The sequence below is a fragment of the Amblyomma maculatum genome, chromosome 2 (genome assembly GCF_055883805.1).
Source record: "Amblyomma maculatum isolate TAMU_Amacu chromosome 2, ASM5588380v1, whole genome shotgun sequence".
Taxonomy (NCBI): Eukaryota; Metazoa; Arthropoda; class Arachnida; order Ixodida; family Ixodidae; genus Amblyomma; species Amblyomma maculatum.
Genome location: NC_139345.1, coordinates 185,816,531 through 185,829,149, shown reverse-complemented (window position 1 = coordinate 185,829,149; position 12,619 = coordinate 185,816,531).

Genomic DNA, 12,619 nt, shown 5'->3' with positions numbered 1-12,619 from the left:
GTACTGCCCAAAGCGCTAGATTTAAAAGGGCTTTACTGAAGCCAGCTGGTCCAGTACAGGTAGCCACTCCGAAGAATTATCTTTTTCTCCCACTGCCGTTTCAGAGATGGGCTCCTCCGAACTACAAACGAGATCTTGTCTGACGATTTCTTGTACCGTTTGGGGCAGCCGGGTGCGCAACCTGACATCCTTCTTTTAGGCTTCATGTCTGGAAGTTTTAATTTAGAAACATTACTTGAGCGGAAACCACCTCATTATTTAAATACCTGCAGAGCTAAAAAAATCATGCAGCCAACGGTACACGCTAACAGCCTTATTATATCTGCGCATGCTTATAGGCGACAGCAACAAACTATAATCAAAACCTCAACTGACTGAAACACTCATTCTGCTGACTCTATGGCACGTGCCATAACTAATGCTAACGCCCCAGGGAGGAGCATATTACCATAACATACGTGCATCAAAAAGCGAATCCCGCGCCCCGATTAACTTTCACAGCGTTGGCCTTTACTGCGACAGCCTAAGCGACAGAGGTGTGTCGCTTGAATACATCGACGAAACTGAAAAGCTTAACACATACGAAGCTGAACACCGCGTATAGAAAGAGTTTGTTCAATGCGCTAGCTTCAAAAACACTGAAAACACTGCCTTAACGTTTCTCCGTAAACCGCTGCGACGAAACTGCACCGAGCGGTCAAAGGAGCACCTTTTGCTAGCTTTCGCTGCCTCCTCAAAGCTGAACAGACGACAAGTAGATCTACATTCTCTGCAGTCACAGGCAAGTCATAACAAAGAAAAAAATCTTTATTGATCCACTATTCCTGTATTTTTCAAGTTTTACAAGTTGCAAGAGCAATAACGGGAAGCAGCTCGCAGACGAAAACCTTATAAATTGGCGCCTTGGCGGGGCCGCTGATCCCGGAGGCTACGTTGAGGGCGTGAAGCTTGTAGCAGTCGCTAGATGTCCTCGCATATGGGCAATTTTTTTTTTCTTTTTTTTTTTTCGTGGTAAAATTTTGCCGACACATCACTCCTTACAGTAAACAATTTTACACCTGTAAATAAAAAAATTGAAACTATGTTACCAACTGAGAACCGAACCTGGGTCTCTCGCCCGGTAGACGAGTTCTCTAACCACTGTACTACGACAATTTTGTTTTTCTTTATTACCATTTTTTAAAGAACACAGCATACACTCTGAATACACAACAACAAAGCAAAACAAAAGGAATGCTAAAAGCACTAGGCACGTACTGCCCAAAGCGCTAGATTTAAAAGCGCTTTACTGAAGCCAGCTGGTCCAGTACAGGTAGCCACTCCGAAGAATTATCTTTTTCTCCCACTGCCATTTCAGAGATGGGCTCCTCCGAACTACAAACGAGATCTTGTCTGACGATTTCTTGTACCGTTTGGGGCAGCCGGGTGCGCAACCTGACATCCTTCTTTTAGGCTTCATGTCTGGAAGTTTTAATTTAGAAACATTACTTGAGCGGAAACCACCTCATTATTTAAATACCTGCAGAGCTAAAAAAATCATGCAGCCAACGGTACACGCTAACAGCCTTATTATATCTGCGCATGCTTATAGGCGACAGCAACAAACTATAATCAAAACCTCAACTGACTGAAACACTCATTCTGCTGACTCTATGGCACGTGCCATAACTAATGCTAACGCCCCAGGGAGGAGCATATTACCATAACATACGTGCATCAAAAAGCGAATCCCGCGCCCCGATTAACTTTCACAGCGTTGGCCTTTACTGCGACAGCCTAAGCGACAGAGGTGTGTCGCTTGAATACATCGACGAAACTGAAAAGCTTAACACATACGAAGCTGAACACCGCGTATAGAAAGAGTTTGTTCAATGCGCTAGCTTCGAAAACACTGAAAACACTGCCTTAACGTTTCTCCGTAAACCGCTGCGACGAAACTGCACCGAGCGGTCAAAGGAGCACCTTTTGCTAGCTTTCGCTGCCTCCTCAAAGCTGAACAGACGACAAGTAGATCTACATTCTCTGCAGTCACAGGCAAGTCATAACAAAGAAAAAAATCTTTATTGATCCACTATTCCTGTATTTTTCAAGTTTTACAAGTTGCAAGAGCAATAACGGGAAGCAGCTCGCAGACGAAAACCTTCGAAATTGGCGCCTTGGCGGGGCCGCTGATCCCGGACGCTACGTTGAGGGCGTGAAGCTTGTAGCAGTCGCTAGATGTCCTCGCATATTTGCAATTTTTTTTTCTTTTTCTTTTCGTGGTAAAATTTTGCCGACACATCACTCCTTACAGTAAACAATTTTACACCTTTAAATAAAAAAATTGAAACTATGTTACCAACTGAGAACCGAACCTGGGTCTCTCGCCCGGTAGACAAGTTCTCTAACCACTGTACTACGACAATTTTCTTTTTCTTTATTACCATTTTTTAAAGAACACAGCATACACTCTGAATACACAACAACAAAGCAAAACAAAAGGAATGCTAAAAGCACTAGGCACGTACTGCCCATAGCGCTAGATTTAAAAGGGCTTTACTGAAGCCAGCTGGTCCAGTACAGGTAGCCACTCCGAAGAATTATCTTTTTCTCCCACTGCCATTTCAGAGATGGGCTCCTCCGAACTACAAACGAGATCTTGTCTGACGATTTCTTGTACCGTTTGGGGCAGCCGGGTGCGCAACCTGACATCCTTCTTTTAGGCTTCATGTCTGGAAGTTTTAATTTAGAAACATTACTTGAGCGGAAACCATCTCATAATTTAAATACCTGCAGAGCTAAAAAAATCATGCAGCCAACGGTACACGCTAACAGCCTTATTATATCTGCGCATGCTTATAGGCGACAGCAACAAACTATAATCAAAACCTCAACTGACTGAAACACTCATTCTGCTGACTCTATGGCACGTGCCATAACTAATGCTAACGCCCCAGGAAGGAGCATATTACCATAACATACGTGCATCAAAAAGCGAATCCCGCGCCCCGATTAACTTTCACAACGTTGGCCTTCACTGCGACAGCCTAAGCGACAGAGGTCTGTCGCTTGAATACATCGACGAAACTGAAAAGCTTAACACATACGAAGCTGAACACCGCGTATAGAAAGAGTTTGTTCAATGCGCTAGCTTCAAAAACACTGAAAACACTGCCTTAACGTTTCTCCGTAAACCGCTGCGACGAAACTGCACCGAGCGGTCAAAGGAGCACCTTTTGCTAGCTTTCGCTGCCTCCTCAAAGCTGAACAGACGACAAGTAGATCTACATTCTCTGCAGTCACAGGCAAGTCATAACAAAGAAAAAAATCTTTATTGATCCACTATTCCTGTATTTTTCAAGTTTTACAAGTTGCAAGAGCAATAACGGGAAGCAGCTCGCAGACGAAAACCTTCGAAATTGGCGCCTTGGCGGGGCCGCTGATCCCGGAGGCTACGTTGAGGGCGTGAAGCTTGTAGCAGTCGCTAGATGTCCTCGCATATGGGCAATTTTTTTTTTCTTTTTTTTTTTTTCGTGGTAAAATTTTGCCGACACATCACTCCTTACAGTAAACAATTTTACACCTGTAAATAAAAAAATTGAAACTATGTTACCAACTGAGAACCGAACCTGGGTCTCTCGCCCGGTAGACAAGTTCTCTAACCACTGTACTACGACAATTTTTTTTTTTTTTTTTTCTTTATTACCGACTTGGCAACTACAAAGGACGATGAAAAGTCGCATGGAATTAAAAACACAAGTCACTTTCTTACAGGTTTCTTGTGATAGAATGGATAAGGTGACATGAGCTTGTCCAAGACTGGCAGCCAATCCGGGGGTTCAGATTGCCCTCCGAAAACATCACGCGTGTACATTACACTTTCAACAAAGTATTGATGGGCTGGGTGTACGACAACATGCTCATGGCGAACATCCATCCGCGTTCTCCATATGCTGTGCATACACAAGACCATCAACAAATCACTGGGCACTTCTCCTGGCTGGGCGCATGGAAGGTAGCGTATGCCAAACGGCGTTATTGGTAAGTCCTTTTTAATAGTGCGCTGTAGCACGTCCCACAAAAAAACCGCATCGTGACAATCAAGGAAAATATGCTCTATGGTTTCCAGCTTTTTGCAAATTAAACAGTCAGCAGACCAAGGCACGAAAAGGCCTTTGCTTTCCAGCCATGGCTTCACCGGAAGAGTGCCGGTATGCAATTGAAAAAAGAAAGATTTAGCGGACGATCTGATGGGCATTCTTTTCACTCTCTTCAACACGTCCCGCTCCGGACCCAAAGCATATACAGCGCGATAAAGAGGCACAGGTAAAAAGGTTTCCAATAAATCTTTGTAGAGCCTTTTTCGCGTAACAGTACACATATACTCATTCGAAAATCTCGCCTTCACTATTTGGAAGGACGCGACAACTTCGCGAAGAAAAGCACTTAGAGCCATTGGCCCTGTAGACATAGTCGAAACTACATATTCCGGCAGTGAATCACGCAATCGCACTTGGATTACCGTTCTAAGAAAAACATCGCTTTGTTCGCGCAAAAAAAGGAACCTGGTTACAATCTGCTTTAAGTATAAATGGGACAATCCCAGTCCACCATTATACACCGTATGAAACAGATTGCATCGACTGGTACGCTCCCATGTTGAAGCCCACACAAACGTGGCAAATACCCTATGCAGTTTTTGAACAGAGATTCTTGACATAGATAACACTTGCAGCATGTAAAAAATTTTTGCAACTAGGAACATATTGCAAACGGTAGCTCTTGCGAACATAGAAAAGTTATGTCCTCCCCATTTGTTTGTTTGGGTTTTCACTTGCTCAACTTCACCGGCCCAACATTCCTTGCTTTCTCGGTAATGCTTTAGTGGCACACCAAGGTAATTGCCTGGCGTTATTGTCCATTGCATACTGGAGAACAGTTCAGGCGCGTATTGCCAGTTTCCGTGCCAAAATCCTAAACACTTTGCCCAACTAATTTCACTTCCACTTGCAGTGCAAAAAGCAGTGGCTTCTTTTACAACTTCTTGCACGCTCTCATGGTCAGTACAAAAAACCGCAATATCGTCCGCGTATGCCAAAACCCGAACTTCACTATGAAAAAATCTATAACCGCGTATGTTTGGCCTTGTAAGCAATCTTAAACAGAAAGGCTCCAGATAAAGCGCAAACAAAAGGGGAGACAGAGGACAGCCCTGCCCTACTGACGACTGAACAGGTATACGATCGGTTAAATGCTTATTCACGACCAGTCTCGCTGAACAGCACTCGTAAACCATTTTCACGCCATTTGTAATCACGGAACCAGCATTGACATACTCTAAAACAGAGAACAAAATTTCATGTACCACCTTATCAAATGCTTTGTGGAGGTCTAATTGCATCATGGCTACGTGGTCATGCATCGCGTCACAACATTCGAGTACACTCCTTGCTGCGTGTATATTAGTAAAAATGGTCCTTCCTTTTATACCGCATGTCTGATGTGGGCCTACAAGAGAAGTAATTACACGTTGGAGTCGTCGCCCTAATACTTTCATGTAAAGTTTATAGTCAACATTCGTTAGACTTATAGGACGGTAAGACGCTACAGACTGAAGCTTAACTGGGTCATCTGTTTTCGGGATTAGTACAACGTGTGACATTCGAAAAGACGGAGGAGGTACGTTCTTTTCGTAGCATTCACTAATAACTCTTTCCAGTAAAACAGCCATTTCAGTTGGAAAGGCCTTGTATATGGCAGCACCAAGACCGTCTGGTCCAGGTGACTTATTGGAATTTAATTCCCCGATAACGGCCTCAATTTCCTCGGCAGTAATACTTGCTTCAAGTGTCTGCGCCACTTCGTCTTCTACTCTTGGCATCAGCGACAGAAAGTCTTTTCTGAAGCGTTCAATGTCCGGTGTTTTCAGGCTAAACAATTCGCTGTAAAATTCTACAAACGCCCGTTCAATCGTTTTCTTTTCCGAGGTAACTACGTTCTGATAGCAGATTTCTTTTATCTCTTTTGACACTGCATACCTTTTTTCGTCACTAAGTGCCCTTTTCGTGGGCGTCTCTCCGAGCCACAGTTTTTCGCTGCGTGCCCTTATCACCGCACCGCGATACTTCTCTTCGTCTATCACCTCAAGTTTGGTTTTTATCTTTTTTATATCTTGGGCGAACAAGCCAGGCTTAACGCTCTCCATTGTAAGCATGTATTCAAGTGTGCTACGCAGTTCTTTTTCTTGTTCTCTTTCTTTACGTCGGAGAGTGCATGCTCGGTCAATAGCAGCTATCTTTATATCGCACTTAAACTGCTCCCATGCTTGTATAAAATTAGAGTCATTTTGTAACATATGCTTAATATATTCTTTAACTTTAGTGGTAAATCCTTCATCCAGCAGCAGTTTTTCATTAAATTTCCATAGCTCCCAATTGAACTTTGTTACCTTACTTTTCATGCCTAGCGTAATCATTACGAGGGAGTGGTCACTAAAGCTCATGGGAAGTGTTTGATATTCTGAGCACAACGGCACACAATCAATGGGAACATATATTCGGTCCAACCTTGCATGACAGCTACCTTGAAAGTGCGTGAACTTTGCTTGTCCTTCATGCGTCAGTATACAGCCAGCATCTTCAAGCTCTGCCTTATTAACAATGTCAATAAGTACCTCTGCACTCTTGTCACGAAGGATACGGTCTGTTGTTCTATCTTCCGGTCTACAGACACAGTTGAAGTCTCCAAGCAGGAGAACACGCCTCTCATGTATTAGGAAGGAATTCATATAGTGAAAAAACTCTTCGCGCTCAACCGTTCTAGTCGGCGCATAAACGCAGATCACTCTCCAGTCCAATCCAGAAAAACTGAAATCACATAGCAATAGCCGTCCACTCTCACACGAGAACACTGTACTACGACAATTTTGTTTTTCTTTATTACCATTTTTTAAAGAACACAGCATGCACTCTGAATACACAACAACAAAGCAAAACAAAAGGAATGCTAAAAGCACTAGGCACGTACTGCCCAAAGCGCTAGATTTAAAAGGGCTTTTCTGAAGCCAGCTGGTCCAGTACAGGTAGCCACTCCGAAGAATTATCTTTTTCTCCCACTGCCATTTCAGAGATGGGCTCCTCCGAACTACAAACGAGATCTTGTCTGACGATTTCTTGTACCGTTTGGGGCAGCCGGGTGCGCAACCTGACATCCTTCTTTTAGGCTTCATGTCTGGAAGTTTTAATTTAGAAACATTACTTGAGCGGAAACCATCTCATTATTTAAATACCTGCAGAGCTAAAAAAATCATGCAGCCAACGGTACACGCTAACAGCCTTATTATATCTGCGCATGCTTATAGGCGACAGCAACAAACTATAATCAAAACCTCAACTGACTGAAACACTCATTCTGCTGACTCTATGGCACGTGCCATAACTAATGCTAACGCCCCAGGGAGGAGCATATTACCATAACATACGTGCATCAAAAAGCGAATCCCGCGCCCCGATTAACTTTCACAACGTTGGCCTTTACTGCGACAGCCTAAGCGACAGAGGTCTGTCGCTTGAATACATCGACGAAACTGAAAAGCTTAACACATACGAAGCTGAACACCGCGTATAGAAAGAGTTTGTTCAATGCGCTAGCTTCAAAAACACTGAAAACACTGCCTTAACGTTTCTCCGTAAACCGCTGCGACGAAACTGCACCGAGCGGTCAAAGGAGCACCTTTTGCTAGCTTTCGCTGCCTCCTCAAAGCTGAACAGACGACAAGTAGATCTACATTCTCTGCAGTCACAGGCAAGTCATAACAAAGAAAAAAATCTTTATTGATCCACTATTCCTGTATTTTTCAAGTTTTACAAGTTGCAAGAGCAATAACGGGAAGCAGCTCGCAGACGAAAACCTTCGAAATTGGCGCCTTGGCGGGGCCACTGATCCCGGAGGCTACGTTGAGGGCGTGAAGCTTGTAGCAGTCGCTAGATGTCCTCGCATATGGGCAATTTTTTTTCTTTTTTTTTTTCGTGGTAAAATTTTGCCGACACATCACTCCTTACAGTAAACAATTTTACACCTGTAAATAAAAAAAATTGAAACTATGTTACCAACTGAGAACCGAACCTGGGTCTCTCGCCCGGTAGACAAGTTCTCTAACCACTGTACTACGACAATTTTGTTTTTCTTTATTACCATTTTTTAAAGAACACAGCATACACTCTGAATACACAACAACAAAGCAAAACAAAAGGAATGCTAAAAGCACTAGGCACGTACTGCCCAAAGCGCTAGATTTAAAAGGGCTTTACTGAAGCCAGCTGGTCCAGTACAGGTAGCCACTCCGAAGAATTATCTTTTTCTCCCACTGCCATTTCAGAGATGGGCTCCTCCGAACTACAAACGAGATCTTGTCTGACGATTTCTTGTACCGTTTGGGGCAGCCGGGTGCGCAACCTGACATCCTTCTTTTAGGCTTCATGTCTGGAAGTTTTAATTTAGAAACATTACTTGAGCGGAAACCACCTCATTATTTAAATACCTGCAGAGCTAAAAAAATCATGCAGCCAACGGTACACGCTAACAGCCTTATTATATCTGCGCATGCTTATAGGCGACAGCAACAAACTATAATCAAAACCTCAACTGACTGAAACACTCATTCTGCTGACTCTATGGCACGTGCCATAACTAATGCTAACGCCCCAGGGAGGAGCATATTACCATAACATACGTGCATCAAAAAGCGAATCCCGCGCCCCGATTAACTTTCACAGCGTTGGCCTTTACTGCGACAGCCTAAGCGACAGAGGTGTGTCGCTTGAATACATCGACGAAACTGAAAAGCTTAACACATACGAAGCTGAACACCGCGTATAGAAAGAGTTTGTTCAATGCGCTAGCTTCGAAAACACTGAAAACACTGCCTTAACGTTTCTCCGTAAACCGCTGCGACGAAACTGCACCGAGCGGTCAAAGGAGCACCTTTTGCTAGCTTTCGCTGCCTCCTCAAAGCTGAACAGACGACAAGTAGATCTACATTCTCTGCAGTCACAGGCAAGTCATAACAAAGAAAAAAATCTTTATTGATCCACTATTCCTGTATTTTTCAAGTTTTACAAGTTGCAAGAGCAATAACGGGAAGCAGCTCGCAGACGAAAACCTTCGAAATTGGCGCCTTGGCGGGGCCGCTGATCCCGGACGCTACGTTGAGGGCGTGAAGCTTGTAGCAGTCGCTAGATGTCCTCGCATATGGGCAATTTTTTCTTTCTTTTTTTTTTTTTTTCGTGGTAAAATTTTGCCGACACATCACTCCTTACAGTAAACAATTTTACACCTGTAAATAAAAAAATTGAAACTATGTTACCAACCGAGAACCGAACCTGGGTCTCTCGCCCGGTAGACAAGTTCTCTAACCACTGTACTACGACAATTTTGTTTTTCTTTATTACCATTTTTTAAAGAACACAGCATACACTCTGAATACACAACAACAAAGCAAAACAAAAGGAATGCTAAAAGCACTAGGCACGTACTGCCCAAAGCGCTAGATTTAAAAGGGCTTTACTGAAGCCAGCTGGTCCAGTACAGGTAGCCACTCCGAAGAATTATCTTTTTCTCCCACTGCCATTTCAGAGATGGGCTCCTCCGAACTACAAACGAGATCTTGTCTGACGATTTCTTGTACCGTTTGGGGCAGCCGGGTGCGCAACCTGACATCCTTCTTTTAGGCTTCATGTCTGGAAGTTTTAATTTAGAAACATTACTTGAGCGGAAACCATCTCATTATTTAAATACCTGCAGAGCTAAAAAAATCATGCAGCCAACGGTACACGCTAACAGCCTTATTATATCTGCGCATGCTTATAGGCGACAGCAACAAACTATAATCAAAACCTCAACTGACTGAAACACTCATTCTGCTGACTCTATGGCACGTGCCATAACTAATGCTAACGCCCCAGGGAGGAGCATAGTACCATAACATACGTGCATCAAAAAGCGAATCCCGCGCCCCGATTAACTTTCACAACGTTGGCCTTTACTGCGACAGCCTAAGCGACAGAGGTCTGTCGCTTGAATACATCGACGAAACTGAAAAGCTTAACACATACGAAGCTGAACACCGCGTATAGAAAGAGTTTGTTCAATGCGCTAGCTTCAAAAACACTGAAAACACTGCCTTAACGTTTCTCCGTAAACCGCTGCGACGAAACTGCACCGAGCGGTCAAAGGAGCACCTTTTGCTAGCTTTCGCTGCCTCCTCAAAGCTGAACAGACGACAAGTAGATCTACATTCTCTGCAGTCACAGGCAAGTCATAACAAAGAAAAAAATCTTTATTGATCCACTATTCCTGTATTTTTCAAGTTTTACAAGTTGCAAGAGCAATAACGGGAAGCAGCTCGCAGACGAAAACCTTCGAAATTGGCGCCTTGGCGGGGCCACTGATCCCGGAGGCTACGTTGAGGGCGTGAAGCTTGTAGCAGTCGCTAGATGTCCTCGCATATGGGCAATTTTTTTTTCTTTTTTTTTTTTCGTGGTAAAATTTTGCCGACACATCACTCCTTACAGTAAACAATTTTACACCTGTAAATAAAAAAATTGAAACTATGTTACCAACTGAGAACCGAACCTGGGTCTCTCGCCCGGTAGACAAGTTCTCTAACCACTGTACTACGACAATTTTGTTTTTCTTTATTACCATTTTTTAAAGAACACAGCATACACTCTGAATACACAACAACAAAGCAAAACAAAAGGAATGCTAAAAGCACTAGGCACGTACTGCCCAAAGCGTTAGATTTAAAAGGGCTTTACTGAAGCCAGCTGGTCCAGTACAGGTAGCCACTCCGAAGAATTATCTTTTTCTCCCACTGCCATTTCAGAGATGGGCTCCTCCGAACTACAAACGAGATCTTGTCTGACGATTTCTTGTACCGTTTGGGGCAGCCGGGTGCGCAACCTGACATCCTTCTTTTAGGCTTCATGTCTGGAAGTTTTAATTTAGAAACATTACTTGAGCGCAAACCACCTCATTATTTAAATACCTGCAGAGCTAAAAAAATCATGCAGCCAACGGTACACGCTAACAGCCTTATTATATCTGCGCATGCTTCTAGGCGACAGCAACAAACTATAATCAAAACCTCAACTGACTGAAACACTCATTCTGCTGACTCTATGGCACGTGCCATAACTAATGCTAACGCCCCAGGGAGGAGCATATTACCATAACATACGTGCATCAAAAAGCGAATCCCGCGCCCCGATTAACTTTCACAGCGTTGGCCTTTACTGCGACAGCCTAAGCGACAGAGGTGTGTCGCTTGAATACATCGACGAAACTGAAAAGCTTAACACATACGAAGCTGAACACCGCGTATAGAAAGAGTTTGTTCAATGCGCTAGCTTCAAAAACACTGAAAACACTGCCTTAACGTTTCTCCGTAAACCGCTGCGACGAAACTGCACCGAGCGGTCAAAGGAGCACCTTTTGCTAGCTTTCGCTGCCTCCTCAAAGCTGAACAGACGACAAGTAGATCTACATTCTCTGCAGTCACAGGCAAGTCATAACAAAGAAAAAAATCTTTATTGATCCACTATTCCTGTATTTTTCAAGTTTTACAAGTTGCAAGAGCAATAACGGGAAGCAGCTCGCAGACGAAAACCTTCGAAATTGGCGCCTTGGCGGGGCCGCTGATCCCGGAGGCTACGTTGAGGGCGTGAAGCTTGTAGCAGTCGCTAGATGTCCTCGCATATGGGCAATTTTTTTTTTTCTTTTTTTTTACGTGGTAAAATTTTGCCGACACATCACTCCTTACAGTAAACAATTTTACACCTGTAAATAAAAAAATTGAAACTATGTTACCAACTGAGAACCGAACCTGGGTCTCTCGCCCGGTAGACAAGTTCTCTAACCACTGTACTACGACAATTTTGTTTTTCTTTATCACCATTTTTTAAAGAACACAGCATACACTCTGAATACACAACAACAAAGCAAAACAAAAGGAATGCTAAAAGCACTAGGCACGTACTGCCCAAAGCGCTAGATTTAAAAGGGCTTTACTGAAGCCAGCTGGTCCAGTACAGGTAGCCACTCCGAAGAATTATCTTTTTCTCCCACTGCCATTTCAGAGATGGGCTCCTCCGAACTACAAACGAGATCTTGTCTGACGATTTCTTGTACCGTTTGGGGCAGCCGGGTGCGCAACCTGACATCCTTCTTTTAGGCTTCATGTCTGGAAGTTTTAATTTAGAAACATTACTTGAGCGGAAACCACCTCATTATTTAAATACCTGCAGAGCTAAAAAAATCGTGCAGCCAACGGTACACGCTAACAGCCTTATTATATCTGCGCAGGCTTATAGGCGACAACAACAAACTATAATCAAAACCTCAACTGACTGAAACACTCATTCTGCTGACTCTATGGCACGTGCCATAACTAATGCTAACGCCCCAGGGAGGAGCATATTACCATAACATACGTGCATCAAAAAGCGAATCCCGCGCCCCGATTAACTTTCACAGCGTTGGCCTTTACTGCGACAGCCTAAGCGACAGAGGTGTGTCGCTTGAATACATCGACGAAACTGAAAAGCTTAACACATACGAAGCTGAACATCGCGTATAGAAA